Source organism: Hordeum vulgare, chromosome 5H (genome assembly GCF_904849725.1).
Source record: "Hordeum vulgare subsp. vulgare chromosome 5H, MorexV3_pseudomolecules_assembly, whole genome shotgun sequence".
NCBI classification, from domain to species: domain Eukaryota; kingdom Viridiplantae; phylum Streptophyta; class Magnoliopsida; order Poales; family Poaceae; genus Hordeum; species Hordeum vulgare.
Window position 1 is genome coordinate 546,342,709 of NC_058522.1, and position 27,109 is coordinate 546,369,817.

Consider the following 27,109-nt stretch of genomic DNA (forward strand, 5'->3'; position numbering starts at 1 on the left):
GCCAGTGCTCCTCATGAGTGTTGGTCCAACCCAGAGCAGCTTATTACGCTCCCCGGGGCAAGTCGGTGTTTTGGCGTGGTAACCATCGCTCATCCGTCGTGTCCTGAGGCTGAGATACGCGGCTCTTATCGGCGTCGTCGACACGACGGGAGGTCCTGTTAGTCTTATCTTACCTTAGCGATATATCTTGCGTATAGGAATCCCGGTGAAGCTTTGGTTCTCCCCAGAGTTGAGGTGTTCCTCTAAGGAATCCGACGAGATCACGAGATTCCTGATAGAGGATTACTTTGCGGCCCGTGATCATTTGTGATGGACTAGTTGGAGCACCCCTGCAGAGTTTAATCTTTCGGAAAGCCATGCCCGCGGTTATGTGGCAACATGGATTATTTGTTAACATCCGGTAATAGATAACTTGAACTAATTCTAATAAAACTGCCAACCATGTGCGTAACCGTGACTGTCCCCTTCGAAGACCTCTCTTCGATCGGGAACACGGTGGGGTGATATTTGACGTAAGTAGGTGTTAAGGATCACTTAGTGATCATCTAGTCTTCGACTGCTCGTGTAGATCACCACATTTATAACCCTGTTCTACGTAAGTTAGCCACCATAAATGCTTAGGATGCTGCAACCTAAACATTGAACCTTCCTCACCTAATAACTTGACTAGTTTCGGTACCAAGGTCATAGATTGTTGAGTCCCCATGGCTCACAGATTACTTGAACACCCCAACAGGTATAGGTACGCCCGACACAGGTGATCCAGATGGCACGCAGCTGGCGTGGCAGTACGATGACGAGAACGACCGTCCATACGTGAACTATCCAGAAGACTGAGGCGTGGTCGTGATCGTGGGCAAGCATGCGGGATAGCATAGCCTTTTCTTATGTTATGTAGTCTGTAGCAGAACTACCTTGTTTGAATAAATGTGTGGATGTAAACTCTCATATTATCTATGTGAGATGGAAAACGATCCCCTATTTGTCATTCTTTAATTATGTATGTGCTATGTTTATCTTGCTTGCGAAACGCGTAGATGCACTTCTTTCCATTTTGGGGCATCTCCCCCTAAATCAGAAAGGACCGCATCTTAGTCGTTACACCACCGCCCCGTCAGCCGTCTCCACTGGCCCGGCAGCCGTCTCCAACCACTCAGGATCTGAGCAAAAAGCGGAAACAGACCACCTCTAGTAGTGGCGGAAGAAAGGGGATCCGATCACCAAAACGTAAGTTGTCGCCCCTCCCAATAGTACCTTATAAGAATATGGTGAAGAGACCTTGGGACTATACTGGAGAGGAAAATATTAAGAGGGCAGACGCCCATCATGAACAGTGGAAGGCTAAAGTGGCTAACTAGAATAAATTGAAAGAGCCAGAGTATCCGGCCACCCTAGGAGAGCACGCCGGGGTAGTGAAAATGCTGAAAAACCTTGAAGATCCCTCGCCACTGTTGCGACCAGACTATGAACGCTCTATTATCAAGTCGGCTCAAGCAAAAAAGCAACGGTTGAAGAGTAGTACGTCCAGCGGGAAATCAGTTGCCCAGCTCGGACAACAGAATAACCAATCGTGCCCCCCGCTCAAAGTGTATTCCGATACAAATGTGTGCTCGAGCGGAGCTGCGGTCCAGGAGAAGAAAGATGAAACAGCTGGCTTCGATCCGGAATTTGTTGCAACCTATGGATAAGCGGCCAAGGCTCAAGGCATGTCTATTGATGAGTCCTTAACCCATTTGGAGGTATTCACTGACTTAGAATACACGTACCGGTACGGGCATCCTCTGGTCAAACCTGAGTTAGTCAAACACTACTAGGAAAAGGCTTGCTAATGGCGCACCATTTTTTGCTACTAATGGCGCACTATAGGTGCGCCACTAGCATCACGCCATTAGATTTTTTTACTAATGGCGCACTACAAGTGCGCCATTAGTATCTGGTATACTAATGGCGCACCAGGTAGTGCGCCATTAGTATTGCTCACGGTGCGCCATTAGTATCTGGTATACTAATGGCGCACCAGGCAGTGCGCCATTAGTATAGCTCATGGTGCGCCATTAGTATGCCTCCCAGGTGCGCCATTAGTATGCCTCCCAGGTGCGCCATTAGTATGCCTCCCAGGTGCGCCATTAGTATGCCTTCCAGGTGTGCCATTAGTATGCCTTCCAGGTACGCCATTAGTATGCCTCTTATGTCTGTCATTAGTATAGCTCATGGTGCGTCACAGGTTATACTACCAGCTCTTAAAATATTCAATTATTATCCTCACACCCACAAGAAGGTTCAAGATAAACACATATTGCACCACAATGAAAATATGTTTATAAACATGCACATACATTGAACGCAAGTTGACAAACAAATTAACCTAGAGGAAGCATAGTTTTGACCATCTTAACAATCATCTAGAACACACAAGTCACAAAAAGATAAAGACTATTGGTTACTATGAGAGACTTCAGATGGTCCAGAACACACAAGTTTGTATCTACATGCACAAAGTGCAAGCTCCAAAACACTCAAAACACCAAATGGTCTAAAAGACAATAAGGTCCATGATTACAGGTTGGTTGGTCCATAAACGCTAGAGAGTTATCATGTCCATGTGCATCAATAGGTTGAGTACCTGAAAACATTTTGCACAAATTTGTCAAGAAAGTGGAACCAGATTAAGTTGTTAAAATCTCATATGCGCAATGGATTTAGAGCACTCTTGAATAAAATGACTGTTCAGGCACAGCACCAGTAAGGACAAGTGTACATGCTAATAGTGAAAGAACTATAGTAACCAATTTTCAAAAATAAATCAGCAACTAAGAAAAGCTAATCTATATGATCCTTGTTTTTCAGTCATTGACCAGTGGTAAAAAGTGAGCAGGTTAATGATGTAACGAAAGTTTTACCTCATCAAAGTTACCGTGCTCACGAAACTCCTGACAACACGAGCATTCCTTGCACAGTTTGAAACACATCTTCATCCACCCTAGCACTAGCAGCCATCAGCCAATAGAGCATTAGTTGACTAGTGAGTTCTGTCTAGCGGGTCATGGAACTCTAGCACAGTTTGAAATGCGTCTTCATCTCCATCCACCCTAGCACTAGCATAATGAGCATTTCCATATCAGAAACCAATTGTATGTATCCAAAAAAGAAGAAGCATGATTTCATCGTTCTCATCATGACTAACATGGTCTAGATTGTTTTTTTAGTATACCTTGAGAAAACCTTGCGTGGGAAGAAAACTTGCTGCTGCCAGTGCATGAGAAGGCTCTTCTCCAAAACAAAAAATGAAAGCTCACAAGTGAGAATAGTTTGTATGTAATCACAAAAATCAAGAACAAATGTTATTCATGTACCAAATAAGGAGGAGCCAAAAAACAATCCTCTCTCATTGTCTTCACAGGCAGTCATGTTCTGCCACCTACCATCATATTCTGCTAGTGCAAGGCCATGGGCCATCCTTTGAATCAGAGGGCCAATGCGAGCGTATACAAGTCAGTCCTCAAACTGGTAGGTAACTATGGTGAGGAAACCAATCTACAAATACTCTATTTTTGCTTATATTTTGCTTATCAAAAGTCGAATAGGCCAGATGCCAAGTAGATAAAATATGATTTAGAAGGGAGTATTAAAGCGTAACAGATGGTGAAAACTAAATATACAAATCGGACAAAAGGACACATGTCTTTATCTTTGTCAGACAACAATTTTTCATCAGTAATTTCAGAACAAGAATAGAATAATTATTAATGACTAGATTCACGAGGAAGGGTGACACACAAAAACTTTCTATAAACCCAACAAATTCTCTTTTTTGCGGGTATAAATCCAATTCAACTACTTCTTTAGCTTTCCTGAACATTATCCTAGATAAAAGAAGCTGCCTAATCATCTAGAACCTATATCAATAAAAATGTTATCACAGAAACTGCACTGGATTCAAAACATTCACTCGGACTAGCTTTTGTGAACACACAAATAGCTGGGGCCGTGGTTGTACGATGGCTAGAGCTGTAGGTCTTCACTGCATCTGATGGTGGTGGTGGTGCTGCTGCGAAGAAGGTCCTGGACCAGGCAACAGTGGCATGCCTCCTCTACTGCTCGCCGCAGCTCGTCCTCCGCAGCGGCGGGAGAAGATGAGAGCGACCGGCCGTCGTGATAGAAGCTCTTGGGAAGAAGGCGGGCACCTTGGTTGCTCGCGGAAGAAGGGGAGGACGGATCCGCGTGCGCCGCCTGCTGGTGCTCCCCTGAGGCGGCCATCTCTCCCCGAGTGCCAGCTCTTCCTCGTCGGGCGCCTCCACACACACCTCGTCCTCCGGCTTCTCCTCCGCCAGCAGGGAGAAGGAGGGAGATTACAGAGGCATGCAGACGCGGATGGCATGGGTGGAGGAGACGGTGGGGGGCGCCGGTGGAGGAGATGGTGGGGGGCGCCGGTGGAGAGGATGGTGGGAAGCACCGGTGGAGGGACGACGGCGGGGGGACGGTCGGGGCGCAGGTGGAGGAGACGGTGGGGGCGCCGGTGGAGGGGATGTTGGAAGATCCGGTGGAGCGGACGGTGGGGGGCCCTGCTGGAGGGACGCCGATGGAGCGGACAGTGGGGGCGCCGGTGGAGGGGGCGGTGGGGGTGCCGATTGAGGGGAGAGCTGCTCAGGGCGCGGGATCTGCCGCGGGAGGGAGGCGGCTCTGGGGGAGGTGAGTGACGGCGGCAAGATTTGGGGGAAAAATGTGAGCGCCGTCGATTTGGGTGAGAGCCCGCGTGATATTTTGCAAAACTACTAATGGCGCACCACCTATAAATGCGCCATTAGTAACCCTGGTTACTAATGGCACACCTCCTCTGGTGCGCCATTAGTAGTTCTGTAAAAAAAATAGTTGTGGCGCACCACCAACAGATGCGCCATTAGTAACACTGGTTACTAATGGCGCACTAGGTTTGGTGCACCATTAGTAGTTTGCAAAAAAAACCAATTTTTTTATATAGTAGTGGCGCACTACTAACAGATGCGCAATTAGTAACCAGGTTACTAATGGCGCACCAGGTGCTGGTGCGCCATTAGTAGTTTTGCAAAGAAATAATAAAAAAAAATATATAGTAGTGGTGCACCGAGAGTGTGGTGCGCCATTAGTATCCACCACACTAATGGCACACCTCACATGGTGCGCCATTACTATATAGTAGTGGCGCACTGCTTGTGTGGTGCACCATTAGTATCTATATCATCTATAGCCCTTTTCCTAGTAGTGAAAGATCTACCAACAAAAATGTGAAGAGTGCATGACTCGTACATGCAAGCATGTCATGAATCGGAAAACTGGCTCTACTTAGTGTATGAACACGAGCATTTCGGGACAGGACGAGGTGTGGTTATGATTGAATTCGAAGAATTATATCAGTTATACAAACAAGACGCCCTCGACAAAGGTATCATCAGACGCCCTCGACAAAGTTATACAAACAAGTATTCTTAATTTATGTCATTAAGTCTTACTCAGCTCGTTCTTGCATGTATAATCTTACTCATCACTATATTAATTTTGCAGAATGAAGATTCTCGAATGCAAAAGAGGACAAATCTATGACATTGGGTTCATTGACCCATATTACAATCATCACCAAAGTGTCGAAAAGAATCCCCACGATACATAGAATAACTTGGTAAAAGCGTTAAGGTTTTGCAGTATCAAAAGGAAAATACTATTTCCTTACAACTTGAAATGAGTCTTATACTATACACGCATTCTATTTTCCCTTACTAAATGTTATTATAAGTGTACATATAATTGACTCGTTATGCGCGCGCAGATTCCACTTTATTTTGTTAATCATTATACCTGACAAAGGAGAACTAATAGTCATGGACCCGAAACACACATCCCTAACTGCATGGACGGACATGCAGGAATGCCTCCAGAAGTAATTTCAATCATTATGGCACTACATCGGCAACTTCTCGTTCATTTCCTCATAGCAACAAGAATTAATATAGAACTCCTTTATTTATTTCCTTTTCTTGGCAGGGCTTGGAAATGGTTAACCGCCAAGGCTCGAGGTGATTGGAAGCCAGAGCTTACATTTAAACTAACAAATGTAAGTAACTACTAGCTAGATCCGTGCATCTCTTTATTCTAGTTTCAATACAATTATAATTCTTGATTATGTTTTTGATTGAACTCTGTTTCGTAAAGTGCTCGAGGCAGGAACACGGGAACAATTTATGTGGATACTATGTTTGCGAGTTCATTCGCCAGACGACCCATGAGAAGGGCAAAACCCGGGACATCAAAAAAATCGAAGTACGATAAACAATACTCACATCTTTATTTTATTACCATGAATTGTTTTCAATTTCATTGATATATATATATATATATTGACCCATTCTTTAAATTAGCTCGAACGGATGCGGGACGGTCTTCTACCACAGGACCGTATACGAGCAATTCAAGAGGAAATTGTCGGATTCTTTGATGCACAGGTCCTAGATCCCAAGGGAGAATACTATTGCCATTCGTTGAGAAAGATATGAAATGATATAGTGTAAAAAAGATGCATATATGTGCATGTAACTCATGTCTACATTTTGTAAGTACGTTCGACAAAGCACAACGAATGAGATGGTGTAATATATTCGTGACGATGTGCAAGTTGTTCCCTTATTGGTGTGTATGTGCAATCCAATTTAGTGCAACACAAAATTTAAAAAATGCCCAAAACAAACGAATGAGATGTGAAAGTATTTCCCTCAGATGCCGACTGGATCCATCTGCAAGAGTTGTCTAAGAAGATCAGCATGCTACTGGGATAATACCCAATAATCCCCGTCTCAACAAAAGTCAAGCCATGCCAACCGCCTGATATTCAGAACATTACCATCGGATGTGTCAAGAATTAAGAATGGGTCGGAAGCAGAATCTTGTGCAAGAGACAAGGCCAAAATATACCTAAGAGAGTTGGCCTCATAACCGATCATACCCGAGGAAGCATTCAGGAGAGTTACCAAGAATGTACATCAGTAAGGACAAATTATTCCGTCCGCAGTACACGGATTATTTCAGTTAGTGGGGTGAACCCAGAGTTTCCTTTCAATAGATCCAAGAACCATTTATCACCCACCAAGGACATATTTCAAGAATGTGAATGCACCAAAAGCAGCAACAAAACACCGGTACGTTGGTACAATTTTGAAGGCAAATCTTGAAGCTTAACGTTGCAAATATAAAAAAAATGAGCACTGTGAACAAAGGTCTACGAGGAATATGGATAAGTTCACGGTTGTCCGAATGAAGGAGCACCTAACATGCTTGGAAACCTAGCTGACCAAATGGAATTATCCATCAATTGCTTATTATCGGCAACACCTGGTTTGAACATATGGCCTTCTGAATCAATTGTCAACATGAGGTTTGCACCAGTTATGCAACCTTTACAGCAACAATAACCAGACCAACGGAAGAACAAGCGATGTGCATGACCAATGGAATATCTTCACCCAAGGTATAGCCTATATCAAGTTATGGCTCTGCTATGGGGAAAGTTTCGGATACTTCAAAAGGAAGCCAGAACCAGCCCTAGATCTGACGATACATCATAGCAAACGGCTTCTGGAATAAGTAACCTAGCCTTCCCCCACAAGCTACCAAGAAGAGCTTCCTCCCAATCTTCCTCGATAGGCCACTCGGTGACAAATACTTCTGGGGTACATGATACGTCTCCATCGTATCTACTTTTCCAAACTCTTTTGCCCTTGTTTTGGACTCTAATTTGCATGATTTGAATGGAACTAACCCGGACTAACGCTGTTTTCAGCAGAATTGCCATGGTGTTGTTTTTGTGCAGAAATGAAAGTTCTTGGAACGTCCTGAAAATTTACGTAGAATATTTCTGGAAAATATGAAAAATACATGCGCAAAGATCCACCGGAGGGGACGGGCCACTGGGCCACAAGCCCTGTCGCTGTTGCCTCCCCCTTGGCCACGGCGACCAAGCTTGTGGGGGCCCACGTGGCTCTGCCGCCCCCAACTCCAGCTCTGTTTATTCCCTTTCGTCCTGAAAAAACTCAAGAGAGAAGATTTCATCACGTTTTCGATCCAGAGGCGCCGCCACATCCCGTTCTTCACCTCGAGGGTAGATCTGGAGTCCGTTTTAGGCTCCGGATCAAGGAAATCGTCGCCATCGTCATCATCAACCTTCTTCCCTCTCCAATTCCATGAAGCTCTTCATCATTCGCGAGTAATCTATTCGTAGGCTTGCTGGGCGGTGATGAGTAGGATGAGATCTATCATGTAATCGAGTTAGTTTTGACGGGGATTGATCCCTAGTATCCACTATGTTCTGAGATTGATGTTGCTACTACTTTGCCATGCTTAATGCTTGTCACTAGGGCCCGAGTGCCATGATTTCAGATCTGAAATTATTTTGTTGTCACCAATATATGTGTGTTTTATTATCTTGCAAGTTGTAGTTACCTACTATGTGTTATGTTCCGGCAACCCTGGAGTGACAATAACCGGAACCACTCCCGATGATGACCATAGATTGAGGAGTTCATGTGTTCACCAAGTGCTAATGTGTTGGTCCAGTTCGTTATTAAAAGGAGAACCTTAATATCCCGTAGTATCCATTTGGACCCCGCTGCCACGGGAGGGATGGACAATAGATGTCATGTAAGTTCTTTTCCCTAAGCACGTATGACTACACACGGAATGCATGACTACATCACATTGACGAACGGGAGCTAGCCACATATCTCTCGTGTTATAACTGTTGCATAACGAATGTCATCCAACAAATCACCGATCCATTTCCTACGAGTTTGTCCCAGTGCTACTGTTACTTGCTCTGCTGCTACTGCTGTTACTACTGTTGCTGCTGCTGCTGTTACTCGCTACTGTTGCTACTTGCTACTGCTGTCACTACTGCTATTCCTTGCCACTGCTGTTACTCGTTACACTGCCGCTACCTACTACAATACTTTTCTGGCACCATTCATACAACAGTTAGGAATAGTCTGCCTCGTCAACAGATCGTTTCTGGCACTGTTGCTATCATACTACCTTTGCTGCTTATATCCTGCTTGCAGATACTAATCTTTCAGGTGTGGTTGAGCTGACGCCACAACTGCTAATACTCGAGAATATCCTTTCATTCCCATCGTGTCGAACCAACAAATTTGGGTTGAATACTCTACCCTCGAAAACTGCCGTGATCCCACGCGTTGGTGGGCCATTGCAAGACAATTGCTAATTGTTGAGCAACTCTTTTCTGGCGTCGTTGCCATGGAGGCATCAAGTCAGGAATAGTTGCACGTCAACAACATTTTTCTGGCGCCGTTGCCGGGTAAGGATAGCTATATTCTCTGAGTCACTTCGATTTATATCTGCTGATCACTGATTGGCAATCTGTCGCGTTAGATAGACGAATGTTGATGATAACAAACCTTCTCCTGCAACGGCACTAGAAGAATGCTGCTAGCACTCCCCGGCAATGAAACTAGAAGAATGTTGTTGATGGCCCACCAGCGCGTGGGTTCGCAGCAGTTTTTGAGGGTAGAATATTCAACCCAAATTTGTTGATTCGCACGGCAGGAAGTGAGAGAATACTCTCGAGTATTAGCGGCTTAACTTGTCAGATTCAACGACACCTGAAAGATTAGTATCTGCAAGCAAAGTAGTAACAGCAAAGTAGCGAGTAACGGCAGTGTAACGAGCAGTAGCAGCGGCAAGGAAAAACAGTAGTGACAGCAGTAGCAAGTAACAACAGTAGCAAGCGACAGTAATAGCAACAGTAGCAGCAGAGCAAGACAAGTAACAGCAGTAGCAACAGTTGTAGCAGCAGCAGAGCAAGACAAGTAACAGCAGTAGCAATAGTAGTAGCAGCAGCAGAGCAAGACAAGTAACAGAAGTAGCAACAGTAGTAGCAACAGCAGCAATAGGACAAACTCGTAGGCAATGGGTCGGTGATTTGTTTGGATGATATTCATCATGCAACAGCTATAACACGGAGAGATATGTGGCTAGCTCCCGTTCGTCAATGTGATGTAGGCATGCATTCCGTGTGTCGTCATACGTGCTTAGGGAAAAGAACTTGCATGACGTCTATTGTCCATCCGTCCCGTGGCAGCGGGGTCCAAAAGGAAACTACGGGATATTAAGGTTCTCCTTTTAATAAAGAACCGGACCAACGCATTAGCACTTGGTGAACACATGAACTCCTCAAACTATGGTCATCATCGGGAGTGGTTCCGGTTATTGTCACTCCGGGGTTGCCGGATCATAACACATAGTAGGTAACTACAACTTGCAAGATCGGATCTAAAACACACATATATTGGTGACAACATAATAATTTCAGATCTGAAATCATGGCACTCGGGCCCTAGTGACAAGCATTAAGCATGGAAAAGTAGTAGCAAGATCTATCTCAGAACATAGTGGATACTAGGGATCAATCCCCATCAAAACTAACTCGATTACATGATAGATCTCATCCTACTCATCACCGCCCAGCGAGTCTACGAATAGATTACTCACGAACAACGAAGAGCTTCATGGAATTGGAGAGGGAAGAAGGTTGATGATGACGATGGTGACGATTTCCCCTCTCCGGAGCCTCAGACGGACTCCACATGTGCCCTCCAGATGAAGAACAGGTGGTGGCGGTGCCTCCGTATCGAAAACGCGACGAAAGCTTCTCTTTTATTTTTTCTGGGACGAAAGGGGACTTATAGAGCTGGAATTGGGGGTGGCAGAGCCGTGTGGGCCCCACAAGCCTGCCCACCGCCACCAGGGGGTGGTGGCGGAGCAGGGGCTTGTGGCATCTAAGAATGTGAAATATCCAGGAACCAAAGTTTTGCCCTCAACTACGAGGGGAGGTAAGGAATTGCCATCTAGGTGTGCACTTGATTCACCTTCAGTTATGAGTAAGTTTGCAACACCACCTCCTGCTAGAAATCTTGATATGTCGCATGTGCTTGATGATGCTTATGATGCTACTATGCCTGCTACTGCTAGAGATGCTATGCGTGATACTGCTAGAGATGCTATGCCTGATACTGCTAGAGATGCTACGCCTGATACTGCTTTGCCTGATACTGCTAGAGATGCTATTTTTCCTGATGATGCTATGCTTGATACTGCTAGAGATACTGCTTTGTCTGATATACCACTACGGGTATTCCTTGATGCTCATATTGCTAGAGTTACTGCCAATGCTCGTGATGCTTCTGAAACTACCGATACTATTGAGATAGAACCTGCTTTTGCTCCTGCTAGATCTAGCTCTCCTAGATATGAATTGCCTGATATACCTGAGGCTTATGTTATGGAGGGAGAGATAGCTGAGGATTTTCTTGCGTGTAAGGATGCCTATGACGCTGAGAAATTACTTCTCAAGTGGAAGGAAAAATCTCTGAAAGCTAGGATGAAATACGACCCGAAGTTTTCCACTTCACCTATCTTTATCACCGATGAGGATTATGAATTCTCTGTCGACCCTGAGATAATCTCTCTAGTCGAATCTGATCCTTTCCACGGTTATGAGTCTGAGATGGTCGTAGCCCATCTTACCAAACTACACGATATAGCCACCCTTTTCACTAGTGAGGAGAAGATCCGCTATTACTATATCCTTAAGTTGTTTCCTTTCTCTCTAAAGGATAACGCTAAAGCCTGGTTCACTTCTCTTGCTCCTGGATGTGTGGGTAGTCCCCAGGATATGGTCTATTACTTATGTGAGAAATATTTCCCTGCCCATAACAAGCAAGTTGCCTTGCAGGAAATATACAACTTTGCTCAATTCAAAGAAGAGAGTCTCCCACAAGCTTGGGGGAGGCTCATCCAGCTACAGAATGCTTTGCCTGATCACCCTCTTAAGAAGAACGAGATACTTGATATCTTCTATAACAGACTTACCATGCTTCTAGAGACCAACTAGATAGTTGTACCGGTTGTGTTTTTAGGGAACGAACTGTAGAACAAGCTAAGATCCTACTGAATAACATCTTGATCAACGATAACGCTTGGACTATCCCCGAACCACCTCCTAAGCCAACTCCTAAGAAAAGAGGTATTCTATTCCTCAGTCCCGAAGATATGCAAGAAGCCAAGAAATCTATGCGAGAAAAAGGCATTAAATCTGAAGATGTCAAAAATCTACCACCTATCGAAGAGATCCATGGTCTCGATAACCCGATAGAGGTAGTAGAAGTGAATTCTGTGCGTAGATTCGATGAGAGTGATATTCCTTTTGATAAACCTGCTGGCCTATGCTTTGATGAATTTGAAAACTTTGTTGCCAAACAACAGAGTTTCAATGATTATGTTAGCAGAAAATTGGAACAAAGTACTCGTATGCTTAGTCATTTAAGTGCTTGTGTGGACAGAAATGTCAATGATCTGAAGCTTCTGAGTAAACATGCCTCTATGATTACTACTCAGGTAGAACAAGTACTTAAAGCTCAGAATGACTTGCTCAATGAATTAAATGACAACTCTGTCAGAGTCATTACTAGAGGAGGCAAAATGACTCAGGAACCTTTGTATCATGAAGGCCATCCTAAGAGAATTGATCAAGATTCTCAACGAATTAATGCTTATACACCCAGTCATCCTAAGAAGAAGGATGATAGAAACCTACATGTGAGTTCACCGAATACTGTCACACCTGAAGAACCAAATGATATTTCTACGTGTGATGCAGAAACACAATCTGGTGATGAACATGAACCTGGTGACAATATGGACAACGATGCTCATAATAATGCTCAACCTAGCAATGATAAGGATGTGGAGATTGAACCTATGGTTAATCCTGATAACCCACAACCTAAGAGATACGATAAGAATGACTTCACTCCTAGGAAGCATGGTAAAGAAAGGGAGCCATGGGTTCAGAGACCTATGCCCTTTCCTCCTAGGCCACCCAAGAAAAAGAATGATGAGTATTTTGAGTGCTTTATTGAAATGTTGAGACCCGTCTTTCTGCAGATGCAGTTAATTGATATGCTCAAAATGTCTCCATATGCCAAGTACATGAAAGATATCGTGACTAATAAGAGGAGGATACCTGAAGTTGAGATTTCCATCATGCTCGCCAATTACACTTTCAAACGTGGAACTTCGGAGTGCCCACTATACCTTGCTCCATTAAAGGCAACTACGTTAGAACTGTGTTATGCGATCTTGGAGCCGGTGTTAGTGTTATGCCTCTCTCTCTTTATCGTAGACTTGAACTGGATAAGTTGACACCCACTGAAATTTCTCTGCAAATGGCTGACAAATCAACTGCTTTCCATGTCGGCATTTGCGAGGATGTGCCTGTTGTGGTTGCTAACACCACTATCTTAACAGACTTTGTTATCTTGGATATTCCCGAGGACGATGCCATGGCTGTCATCCTCGGTAGACCCTTCTTAAGCACTGCAGGGGCTGTTATAGTTTGCAACAAAGGCAATGTCACTTTCCGTGTCAACGGTAATGAGCATACAATGCACTTTCCGAAGAAACGATATCAAGTACATTGCATCAATGCTATCAAAAAAACTTCATCGATTCTTATTGGGAGCTTTGAATGCCCTATTCCTCGTGTCAAGATGAAGTATGATATGCTTGTTGGGGAGATTCATATCCCCGTTGAGGTGACTTAGTGGCTATTCGACAATTCTCCGTTTCCTTTTGCGATTCGAAAAAGTTTTGTCGAGGCACTACAAGAAATCTGTTAATACACGACGGTTCTAATCCGTCACGGGTTATCCCAAAACTGTCATGGGTGCGCAGTCATGACGGATTGAGAATCCGTCAGGTATATCGCGTCATAATTTGACATCATGTCGTCCACGACGGTTCTTGTCCGTCATGGATGTGTCGCAGGTAAGCCCAAGGCCCAAACCATGGTGACGGAATAGACCGTCATGGACCAACGCCACGTTGGATTCTCAATTGACCAACTTGAATGCGTGGCAGCCTACATGGACACTATTTTTGTCACAGAAATCGTCATGGATTTCGTAACCTTTTAAATTTAATTCAGCCCATTAGCCTATTTCATTTCATTTAACCCAATTTTCACCAAGTACATTTTTAAGCATAATGCATTACTCAAATTGTAGTGACAATTTTAGACCAAGGAAAGGTATTTACAAACTGTCATATGTACACGTATGAATCAATATGTAGTCATCCGCAAGTATCTACAACATAGAAGTTTACAAAATCATCCATGAAATGATAATTTACAACATAGATTGATAAAATATATCACTCAACAATTTAGAAAATAGTGCAATCCAGTTTGGACAACCAAAACACTTAAACTATTGAAGTTCTTATCGTCGGCCCTCCTAATGGAAACCTTGATGGAAACTATCACGTCATCCAAATTGTGATGGCAGCACCAAATAGCTGAGTACACAATCATACCTAGCATATTTAAAAGGCAATTAGGTATTTGTAGGTATGAATAGATAGTAGAAACAGGAGAATTGCAACAAATGTAAACAGGAAAATCTATTATACAATTATAAAACGATACAAAACAAACGGCATAGATGTAACAATAAAAGAGCTAAAAAGAATGGTTGTGATCAAATAAAGTTTATCAAATGATGCCTATGATTGAGAAGTGCAAAACAAAATACATATGGAAGGAAACTTGCCATCTCTTCGCAAAAAAGAAGACACTTGCCATCATCACGTGTGTTGTACAAACATACAATAAGTTCTCGAATATAACTATGCTACTAGAAAATCAATCAACATAATGCTAAAAAATCTTCTTACCTACAAGGAAATATATTACAAATCCTAGCCCCCTTGTACATAGCACACGTACATGAACAAGCAGAATTTGCCCAACATTCAAACAACCATCCAACAAAAATGCGTGTACTTCATGGTCATAGTAATACCTTCCTTTCAATGAAAAAATTATTTTCCCTGTTTGTATGACAGAAATACATATCAGCGAAAACAAAAGAATGTCTATCATATTTTAGATGTCGGGACAAATTATCAGTAAAAACTAAAACACGCCATACGTATACACTGAAGTTTTCTCTAGAGCATAATTTACATTGGATTTTCAAAATAATAACATTGCTTCTGTAGATGAATAATTATACACAGAAATATTATCTACATGAATGGCTTATGTAGATGAATCAGTGGGCAATGGAAAATGTATCCCTTAAATATAAATAGAGCTGATAACTTTCGCACGCGGACCAGACCATTTCGTCCACCCTGAGTCACCACAAAGGTGCCTAGCAGGCTGGAAGCGATCTTCTCCTTCCTCCCATTCGCTACCACAACCAAATCACAAAATAGTAATGAATATACAAAATAAATAACAGAAACACATAGATGTTTAGTAACCCTGGTTAGACAACTGATTCTTGAATTTCTATGGACGCGGTTTCCCCTCAAAGTTAAATGCACAAGATACATAACATCAATTCCTATGAAAAATTGATTTTCCTTCCAAGTTCCTTTCTCTGTTATAAACCAAACAAAAAGGTCTATTCTTTTTTTACCTGCTGAATCCAGTAAAAGTCTAAAAGAGAAAGAATCAATTAAAAACTTATCACCAACATACAAGGTGAACTTCGAAAAGCAATTAAACCATACATAAAAAAATCAGAGAAATCTGAATTTATTTGGAAAAGCTAGGATAATGTATACAATGGAACTCACATATTAAATCGAGTGTATCTAGCATAGCCATGTATTGGTGATTCTCGTATGGGGAAAGGCCTCCATCTCTAGCCTAGGAATATTGTGTATGGGGAAAGGCTAGTTGGACCTGTAGGCAAGGCATGTATGTGCGACAGACAACTTGCACGACAATTGCATCGCACATGTGGACACTGAATCTCGTGGCGCCGTCAGAGGACGATATGGCTAGATGTGATGGATGATGCAGGGAGGTTGAGGTCGGGGGATAATCTGGTGGCGCCGCCGATGGACAATATAGTGGAAGCTCCCACTAGAGGTTGAGGACGGGGGTGGGCTCTGCTACTTGAGGTCAACGTTACTGGAGTGTGACGACCTCCTTGATAGGTATGAAGGGATTGAGGTCAAGGAAGGAGGCCTGGATCGGCGACATCGGCATGAAGGGGCCGCAGGCACCACCCAGTCGCGATGGATGCGGTCCGGTTCCTCCAACGCGGCGAGAAGCAGTCGAATCCAGCGTGACTCCTTTACACGTTCTTCTCCCTGCAAGGAAGGAATACCAGAGATTAGAGAGAGGGAGAGGGAGAAAGGATGAAGATGGAGGAGAAGATGAACTCACCGGAGGCACCCATGGCCATCGGCGCTGAGCCAATGCCCAAAACCCTAGCCGAGCGGCGAATCCAGCCATAGCAGTAGAGGGGAGAGCGTGGCGCGGGGTGGTTCGGGGGTGGCACCACCGGCGACGACATGGAGAGGGGCGGGCAGGATAGGTGGAGCGGCGGCGGCGGCTGATGGTTGGGGACGAGAGAAGATGGGATAAGGATATTTAGGGTTAGGCTTGTGTGGACTCTCTGTTTAAATGGGCTGGCTAAAAAATTTCGCCCCCTCCCCCCACGCTGGAGACTTAAAAATTTTCTCTGCGCGCCATCGTACTCTCTCTCTCTCAATTTTGGTCTTGTTTTTTTATGTATGTGTAATGTTGATTGCATCCAACTAAGAGGTGGGTCAAATAAAAAGACATGCACGACATATCAACAAGAGTCATCCATGACGGTCTAAGTGGTGCATAAAGAAAAAAAACTACGCCCTATTAGTCCGAGTTGATTGATCCGTGACAGATTTCGTGACAGTCCCTCGATGTCTGTCATAAAGGGCCTTGCATTCTGAGGCCCATTAGCATCTGGGTAATAAGTTACGGTTTCAATGACGGATTACGAGAACGTCATCAGTAATCCGTCACGGATTAACACTTTTCTTGTAGTGAGGGGATTTGATCAACCCCATTGACGGATTTATTTCGATGACCATCAAGTGGATGAATCAAGGAGTCACATACCACCGTTTTAAGCTTTCACTTTTTTTTTCTTAGAAGAAAAATGATAGATTTAGTTAAGTTTTCCCTGTTTTCTGACTTAGCGTCCGGTGGAAAAGTACCCTGAAAATAAAAGTTCTCCGAACGTTGTGAAAATCAAATATGATTTTTCCTGGATTTTTTGAAAAATATTGGGACTGAGAGCTGGCCTGGGGGCCACACCAGTGGGCCACAAGCCCTGACGCCGCGCCCCCTGTCCGCGGCCACCAAGCTTGTGGGGCCCACAGGGACCCCCTCCACTCATTTCAGCTCACATCCTCTTCTTCTACTTCTAGAAAAAATCGTTTCGCAGCTCAAACCCGTGTTCTTGCTCATTTGGCTGTGATTTTCGATCTCCTTGCTCAAAGCACCATTCTCCGAACCGTTTTGGGGAAAATACTCCTTGGTAAGTAACTCCTCCATTGGTCCAGTTAGTTTCTACTCTAGTGCTTTACCCTTCACGTATTCTTGCTACCTTGGTGACCCTGTTCTTGAGCTTGAAATGTTGATTTTAGCTGGTCCCAAGGAGTTTTAACGCGTGATACGGTCTCTAAGCACTAGTAGGAGTAGTTGCTACAAGGTGTGGTTCGTCTTTATTCACTTTTCTCTTGAACTTCAAAAATTTCAGCAAAAAGAAATTATGTCAAGGAGGAAGTTTCATGGTGGTTCCTCAAGTAAGAAGGGTCCCCGTCTTTCTATTCGGGAGCCCAATCCTTTTCAACTAAGGGACGCACCGATACAACCATGTGAATGGCGTTCCGATGAGTTCATGATCGAAGCAGGCTTCAACGATGATTTTGCTACACTTGTCCGCAATGCCGGGTTAGAAGAATTCCTCTCAGATAAATGTGAACAGTATGATATGCTCACTGTCTCTTTCATGCATAGTTTTAAATTTTCAGTTGGCCGTGACTCATCCATACTGTTTGATCTGTATGATAAATCCTACACCATGGATTTGGAGGATTTCAATAGGATTTGCAAGATACCCGATGGCGGTAGTCTTAATGATCCTGCTAAGTCTTCGGTTAGATATTTTGTCTCTAGTATAACTGTTGGAGAAACTAGAGACATCACGCAAGCTACCATAGGAAGCATTCATTTCCCTGCCTTGCACTACTTTGCCCTCTTCATAGGTAGATGCATGAACGGCAAGGTTGAACATTGTCACCTATGCGCATCCGACCTTAGTATCCTTAAGAGCGCAGTGACGGGTGACAAAAGCTTAAAAATGGGAGCTATTATAGCAAGGAGGCTGAATAAGAATGCTATTGATGGGGATTTCTTTGGCGGCATCTATGCCACTCGCATAGCAAATTTTCTTGGAGTACCCATCCGCGTAAGAGATCCCCCGCTCCATACAGCTTTCCTTGACCGCGTAGCTATGACACGCTACCAGTTCCTTGAGAGGATGATGAATCCCTCCTATACCGATTGATATTTAACCGGCAGCGTGTTTTCCATGTTACCCTTCCTGCTCCTGGTTTCTTTGACTTTCAGGTAAAACGGAGATACTACATAACCAGGGAAGAGGCAGAGGAGTATGAGAGGGAGGCGACGACTGCTCGTCTCCGTGAGGCAGCTATTCAGGAACTGGCTGCAGCGCTCCCGTATAACCCCGATTATGATTTTGGGTTTCGCCAGGACCGTCCTCGGGAGTAGACCGAGCTAGGCCAAAATCCTAAGCTTGGGGGAGTACGTGTTTGCACCAACTTTACATTCATGCTTATGCTTTCACTTTGTTAGTCGGTGTTTACACTTTGCCACTGTATTATCCTTGCTAGTTTATTTTTGTTTTCTTGTTTTGTGGCCTTCTGAGAAAACCCAAAAATATTTTCCTTTTTTCTTTTGCTTGTTGGGAGCTTTCCCATGTAAATAGTTTTATTTTTCTTTGAGTCGAGGTAGAAGACCTTGGTTACAATGTTTAGTGGCTCTTGCATGCATACCTGTTTAGCTTTCAAAGAGCCATATTACTTTTTCTTCTCCTTTGTGTTTGCCTGCAGATTCAACTTAGTCCAATGCATGAGCACTCTTATTGTTGTTCACATCGTTCGATCGTGCAAGTGAAAGGCAATAATAATGATATATGATGAAGTGACTGAGACTGAAAAGCTGGTATGAACTCTATCTATTTTGTTTTTGTAAATATGACTAGCTTGTCGTCCCAGATTTAGCTTTGTTGAGAGAGAACCATGTTTGCAATGAAAACTTAGAGATCATAGTTCTGATGCGATGCTTAATTAGCTAGGATCTTATAATGGTTTGTCTTGAATGCCAACATAGATTTTGAGATGACTATGATGTAGTATGATAGGATGGTATTCTCCTTTGAATGATTCAAGTGGCTTGACTTGGCGCATGTTCATGCATGTAGTTGAAACAAAATCAACATAGCCTCTATGATGTTCGTGTTCATGGTGATTTATATCCTGCTCATGCTTGCATTCAATGTTAGTCAACCTCATTGCATCTTGATGACTGTTGTCGCTCTCTAGTTGGTCGCTTCCTAGTCTTTTGCTAGCCTTCACTTGTAGGAGTGTGATTGATTGGTGGTGGGGGAGTCAAAACTTTACTTTTCTGTTTGGGAACCGCTTATAGCATGAGTAGCATGGAAGATATTGAGAACCCTTGGTCATTGCGTTGACAATGAAAGCATGCCACCCAAAATTATTATCTCTGTTTTTAAAGCTTGAGCTCTGGCACCTGTGCAAACCAATGCTTCCCTCTGTGAAGGGCCTGTCTATTTATTTTCCTGTTGAATCATCCTCTTCTTATCTAAGAACCAATTAGAGAGCACCTCTGTCATTTTTATGCTTTGCTTTTGATTTATATTGAGTATGACTATGATTAGATCTTCGTTGCTATGAATTAAATGTTTAGTCAGCCCTTGATCTTTGAAAGTGCTCTCCATTTATGTTTTGCGGTCTTAGAAAGAGCTAGCAAGATACCGCCTACTCATATTGCTTCATGCTTGTTTTGATTGAATTGTTGGTATCTGAAACTCATTATTATTGGCTCGCTAGCTGATTATGCCATTGATATTATTTTACCGTGAGACCTATGTGTCTCTTGCTTATGTGGTTAACTTGTGATCTTGCTGAAATTCTGGTTATGAGTTAGATATAGTTGCAACAACAAGATCAAACAGAGTTTGTCAATGTTTTTCTTTCTTTTTCAGTTTGTCAACTGAGTTGCTTGAGGACAAGCAAGGTTTTAAGCTTGGGGGAGTTGATACGTCTCCATCGTATCTACTTTTCCAAACTCTTTTGCCCTTGTTTTGGACTCTAATTTGCATGATTTGAATGGAACTAACCCGGACTGACGCTGTTTTCAGCAGAATTGCCATGGTGTTGTTTTTGTGCAGAAATGAAATTTCTCGGAACGTCCTGAAAATTTATAGAGAATATTTCTAGAAAATATGAAAAATACATGCGCAAAGATCCACTGGAGGGGACGGGTCAGTGGGCCACAAGCCCTATCGCCATGGCCTCCCCCCTGGCCGCGGCGACCAAGCTTGTGGGGCCCACGTGGCTCTGCCGCCCCCAACTCTAGCTCTATTTATTCCCTTTCGTCCTGGAAAAAATCAAGAGAGAATATTTCATCGCGTTTTCGATCCAGAGGCGACCCCACATCCCGTTCTTCACCTGGAGGGAAGATCTGGAGTCCGTTTTGGGCTCCGGATCAAGGAAATAGTCGCCATCGTCATCATCAACCTTCTTCCCTCTCCAATTCCATGAAGCTCTTCATCGTTCGTGAGTAATCTATTCGTAGGCTCGCTGGGCGGTGATGAGTAGGATGAGATCTATCATGTAATCGAGTTAGTTTTGACGGGGATTGATCTCTAGTATCCACTATGTTGTGAGATTGATGTTGCTACTACTTTGCCATGCTTAATGCTTGTCACTAGGGCCCGAGTGCCATGATTTCAGATCTGAAATTATTATGTTGTCACCAATATATGTGTGTTTTAGATCCAATCTTGCAAGTTGTAGTTACCTACTATGTGTTATGATCCGACAACCCCGGAGTGACAATAACCGGAACCACTCCCGGTGATGACCATAGTTTGAGGAGTTCATGTGTTCACCAAGTGCTAATGCGTTGGTCCGGTTCTTTATTAAATGGAGAACCTTAATATCCCGTAGTATCCATTTGGACCCCGCTGCCACGGGAGGGATGGACAATAGATGTCATGCAAGTTCTTTTCCCTAAGCACGTATGACTACACACGGAATGCATGCCTACATCACATTGAAGAACGGGAGCTAGCCACATATCTCTCCGTGTTATAACTGTTGCATGATGAATGTCATCCAACAAATCACCGATACATTGCCTACGAGTTAGCCCCACTGCTACTGTTACTTGCTCTGCTTCTGCTACTGTTACTTGATGTGCTGCTGCTACTGTTACTTGCTGTGCTACTACTGCTGTTACTACTGTTGCTGTTGCTGTTGTTACTCGTTACTATTGCTACTTGCTACTGCTGTCACTACTGTTGTTCCTTGCTGCTGCTGTTACTCGTTACACTGCTGCTACCTGCTACAATACTTTTCTGGCTCCATTGTTACAACAGTTAGGAATAGTCTACCTCGTCAATACATCGTTTCTGGCACCGTTGCTATCATACTACCTTTGCTGCTTATATCCTGCTTGCGGATACTAATATTTCAGGTGTGGTTGAGCTGACGCCTCAACTGCTAATACTGGAGAATATCCTTTCATTCCCATCGTGTCGAACCAACAATTTGGGTTAAATACTGTACCCTCGAAAACTGCCGCGAGCCCATGCGCTGGTGGGCCATTGCAAGACAATTGCTAATTGTTGAGCAACTAGGGAGCAGCTCTTTTCTGGCGTCGTTGCCGTGGAGGCATCAAGTCAGGAATAGTTGCACGTCAACAGTACGACATTCCCATCTTCTACAGCGTGCTACTGTGGAAAAATTCTGGCATAAGGAAGCCGACCCTTCGCAGCAAGCCACATGAAGGAAAGCTTGTGAGGTATGGTACCCAGCCTTCTTCAGCATGCTACTGTAGCAAAAGCTTCGAGCATAAGGAATTCAGTCTTATTCAACACGCCATCGTGCCTACCACAAGCTTGCTAGGAGCATGAACTAGTCCGGACACACATGCGCCTTAGAATACAGTGGTAATGGAAGGATCTATCATATACTCGCATATGTTATGAACATACAGCCTTGCGGATCAATTCATGCAAGCCACTCATACACGGGAATGACTGTGTTCGGAGAAACATCGGCCCGATGTTTAAAAGAAGAATATGGGCACAACAACCCCTACGAGATACGCAAGAGTAAGTTGTGAGAACAAGCCAACAAACAGGGAAGACAATCAAGGAATAGTGTTGGTAGTGCATGAAAAGTACATCAAAGGAACCTTCAAGACCCCAAAGAAGTTATGGACAAACAACCTCCGTGACGGTCAACAAGATACCGTTTCGTAGACAAAGAGGTATTACCAACCCTTGTGGGACTCTTGTATATGCGGCCACAACAATGCAGTACCTGCAGTTACAAGCAAGTTTACCGCACTCATCATGAATATGGGCCATCAACCCAGATAAGAGGCTATGCCCTCAAAGATACACCAAATGATGACGATACTATGTTCAACTCAGTGGTCACAGCAAGGACTACAAAGGCTATATATGAACAGAGCCACCTCTATGAGTGATAGAGTTTGAAACAGGGCGTTCAGATAGAATTGCTCAAGGTGCATCAGCATTAACACCTCGTAGACATCATGACATCAGTAGAATAATAGGTTACTGTTTATGATTACTTTGTGATCGTTCCTGACATTTTAATTGAGGATATAGCACCAATAGCTCAGTCATGTGAATTCCTTGAGTCATGGATCATCTAAGGGCAAAGATAGGATGCATAAGCCAGAAGGAAACATCAGAACAAAACACACAACCAGACTAAGCATTCTGACACAGCAAAAAGAAAGCCAATCCCATTCACTCGAGGACATACGAGCACATGAGCCTAGTACCAGGAACGAATCAATTACCCATGACAACTCGGATACGAAGCATTACAATAAAGCCTGAAGCAGGTACTCCTAGGACCTAATACTATGATGTTTGTTGGCAGTACCCACTACCCCACCCCGCAACACTACTATCAGAACAAAGAGTACACCTGACAGGAAAAAGAAGGATTCAAGAGAGTTGTGTGTAAGACAACACCTGGTCCCTCCGAAGAGAGAGTTATAAGGTCAAAGAACAAACGGATGCATGACAACAGATGGATCCAAGTCGCACACAGGTAAGTCCCCCTTCCCCGGGAGGTAAGCCTAGAAATCTCGAGGACGAGATTTTCTTAAGGGGGGTAGGTTTGTAACACCCTGGTTTTTTCTTCTGCAACAAAAGACCTTCCAACGGCGCCAGAAATAGGCACGTCGATGGGAGAATACTTGGCTTGATCTTTCTGCTGCGGCTACACCTTAAGGGACTTCCTAGGCAAGTATGCAAAGGATTTCCCCCGTGGCCTTGGAGCCTTGCGTTGGTGTTCCCTCGAAGCGGAAAGGGTGATGTAGCGTAGCGGTGGTAAGTATTTCCCTCAGTTTGAGAACCAAGGTATCAATCCAGTGGAGGAGTATCTCAAGATCCTGCACAAACACAAAAACTTGCTCCCAACGCTATGAAGGGGTTGTCAATCCCATATAGATTGTTTCCCAAGTGAGAACTCAAAGCAACAAAGTAACAAAGAAAAGTAAAAGTGAAGATGTAAACGATGGATGTGAATAGACCCGGGGTCCATAGTGTTTACTTGTGGCTTCTCTCATGAAAGCAAGTAGAGTGGTTGAACAAATTACTGTCGAGCAATTGATAGAACCGCGCAAAGTCGTGACGATATCTATGCAATGATTATTTCTATAGGCATCACGTCCAAAACAAGTTGACCGATACTGTCTGCATCTACTACTATTACTCCACACGTCGACCGCTATCCAGCATGTATCTAGTGTATTAAGTCCATAAGAACAGAGTAACGCCTTAAGAAAGATGACATGATGTAGAGGGATAATCTCAAACCAATGATAAAAACCCCATATTTTTACCCTTCATGGCAACTACTTGATGTGTGCCTTGCTGCCCCTACTGTCACTAGGAAAGGTCACCACATGGGAGAACCCAAAACCAAGCACTTCCCCCATTGCGATAATCATAGATCTAGTTGGCCAAACAAAACCCAAGACTCGAGGAGACTTACAAGGATATAAAATCATGCATATAAGAAATCAGCAAAGACTCAAATATATATCATAGATAATCTGATCACAAATCCACAATTCATCGGATCTTGACAAACATACCGCCAAAGAAGATTACATCGAATAGATCTCCATGAAGATCATGGAGAATTTGTATAGAAGATCCAAGAGAGAGAAGAAGCCATCTAGCTACTAACTACGGACCCGTAGGTCTGAAGTGAACTACTAACGAGTCATTGGAGGGGCGATGATGATGATGAAGAAGCCCTCCAACTCCAAAGCCCCCTCCGGCAGGGTGCTAGGAAGGGTCTCCAGACGAGATCTCGCAGAAACGGAAGCTTGCGGCGGCGGAAAAGTATTTTCGAGGCTCCCTTGGTTTTTTGTGGAATATTTGGGAATTTATAGGCCAAAGATCTAGGTCAGGGGGCGGCCAGGGAGGCCACAAGCCTGCCCATCGCCGCCTCCCCCCTGGTGGCGGAGTGGGGGCTTGTGGGCTCCCTAGAGCCCACCCGGCTTGGCCTAAAGGCCCCCTGATCTTCTTCCGTTCGGGAAAAAATCATTTTAGGGTTTTTCTTCCATTTGGACTCCGTTCCAAAATCAGATCTGAAAAGAGTCAAAAACACGGAAGAAACGGGAACTGGCACTTGGCACTGAATTAATAAGTTAGTCCCAAAAAAGATATAAAAGGTACATAAGACAACCAAAGAAGACAACATAACAGCGTGAAACCATCAAAAATTATAGATACTTTTGAGACGTATCAGTGTTCGCTCCCGGTTTTTTTTATTTGCGGGATTTGACCCCCGTCTTTTTCTCGGTGTTATTAGATTTCTTTCACTCCTGGGCTTGTGAAGATGGTCATCTAGCCTTGCCTTCCCCATCCATCCAGAGATTTCCCTAAGTCCAACCTTTCCACCCAAGATCTTTTCTGAGGGTTTTGCCGTCAAAACCCTTCCGAATTGCCGGAATGGAAACCCTAATCCTTCCAGTTTCAAAGGAACCCCAATTTCTTTTGCCATGTTGCCTCCCAAACCTTTTCCCAATGATCATCCCTTATCTTTAAACCCTCGATATGCAAAAATATTGCTAAGTCATTTGCAATATTTATCATTTATAATTAATTCCTTTTTCTGTCAGATGAAGGAATTAAATCCAGGAAAATGCCTATCCATCTCCAAAGTTCATGAAAACATATGGAGATATTATTTGTGACCACATTGAGCTCCCATACAATATTGGCCATCATTGAATAAAGGAAAATTGCCTTTTCCTATTTAATGCCAGTATTGCATTTTGGGCACTTTCTAAAGGAACTAGCATTTTGGTAGCCAGGAAAAATCCCAAATAAATTGTGGAGCTTCTCCTATCCATATCTTGCCCATTTCCATCTAGATCCCAAGCCCCATAGTTCAAATTTTGAGCACATCATCAATTTGCAAATTCTGTCCAGTTGGGCAATTTGCAAATGAAGTGCTTGATTCCTTTTACCTCCTTGAGCTGAAACTTCTCATGGTGTTTACATTACTAAATCACTAATGAATACCGAAAATCAGCTCAAGCCCTCTAGCAATACTCTCCCAGCAATTTTCCTAAGTTTCTGCCCAGTTGAAAGATTTGTGAAGGAAGTACCATGTAGGCATTCCCAAATGAGCTGAAATATTTCCAGCATCTCCATATATTCAAATAATTCCCCTGCATAAAATTTGAGCCAAATCCATCTAGCCATTTGAGCCCAGCTTCAAATTCTAGTTTCTGGACCAATCTTTGGTTTGTGAAGGAAGTGTATGCAAACAGGGTCTAAAAGACTTCAAATTTTTTACGCATATACTCCTTGCTACCCAATTGTGTTATGACAATGAATCAACTCCATTTATCCATTCGTTTCTCCAGAAACAACTACAAAAAGTTTGTTGCCAGAAACTGTTTTGGTAGTTTTCTTCTTCCCCACAGCCACCTGGCCGGTTCCAGTCACCATTCTTATCTCATTGAGCTGTGAAGAACCTGTTGGACAAGGTGTGAAATTCAGATGCGGGCCAGAGCGCTATTTGTCCTTGGTGACCACGGGTAGAACGCGCCAAATGCATGCTCTGTGCATCAGAGGCCTCCAGAGCTCTCCCTGGCACGCCATGAGCATCGGAGAGCTTCCCTCCGCGCGCGAGAACCCTCTGGATCTCTCTCCCCCTTGTCCCCTTGCTCTCAGCCTCCTCTGACGACATGGATTCGCCGCCAAATCTCGCTACGGCGACGGTAGCTCCCGGAGCTTCGGTTGTCGTCGAGAAGCCCTCCGTGCGGCTATATAAGCGTGTCTCCGAGCTGCACTCCTCGCCAGCAAGCCCAGCCCCCTCCCACTCGAGCTCAAGGAGCTCTCTACCCTCCAATGGCTGTCATGCCCGTCGTCGGCGCCGGCTCAAATTGGAGCACCCCGACCCCTTCCTCCCTGTCTAGCCCCTACCAGAGAACCCCCCCTCCATCGCCACAAGCCTTTCCCCCTGCGCCTAGTCCCCCGAGAAACCATGACGCTGCCCCCCAGCTCTGGCCGATGCCGTCGTCCACCGCGCCCGAAGCCCGGTTGTCTCCAAGCTTCTCGGCGACCGTGCCACCCCGGGACGGGTCCGCCTCGTCGCCCTGGTCACGCCGGTGGCCGGACCTCGGCCGGAGACGGCCTGTGCCATCGGGAGCCCTTGCCGGTGCGCGTGGTCTCACCCTGCCTCTGTAGCCTACGAGAGGAAGAAGAAGGAGGGAGGAGAGAGAGAAAGGGTTAAGGGGGGCCGCTCGTAAGCCTCAGAGGCGTTGACCAGCCCCGGGCCAGTGCTTTTTAAGTGGAAGCGTATTCTCAGGAATACGCTTTCACTT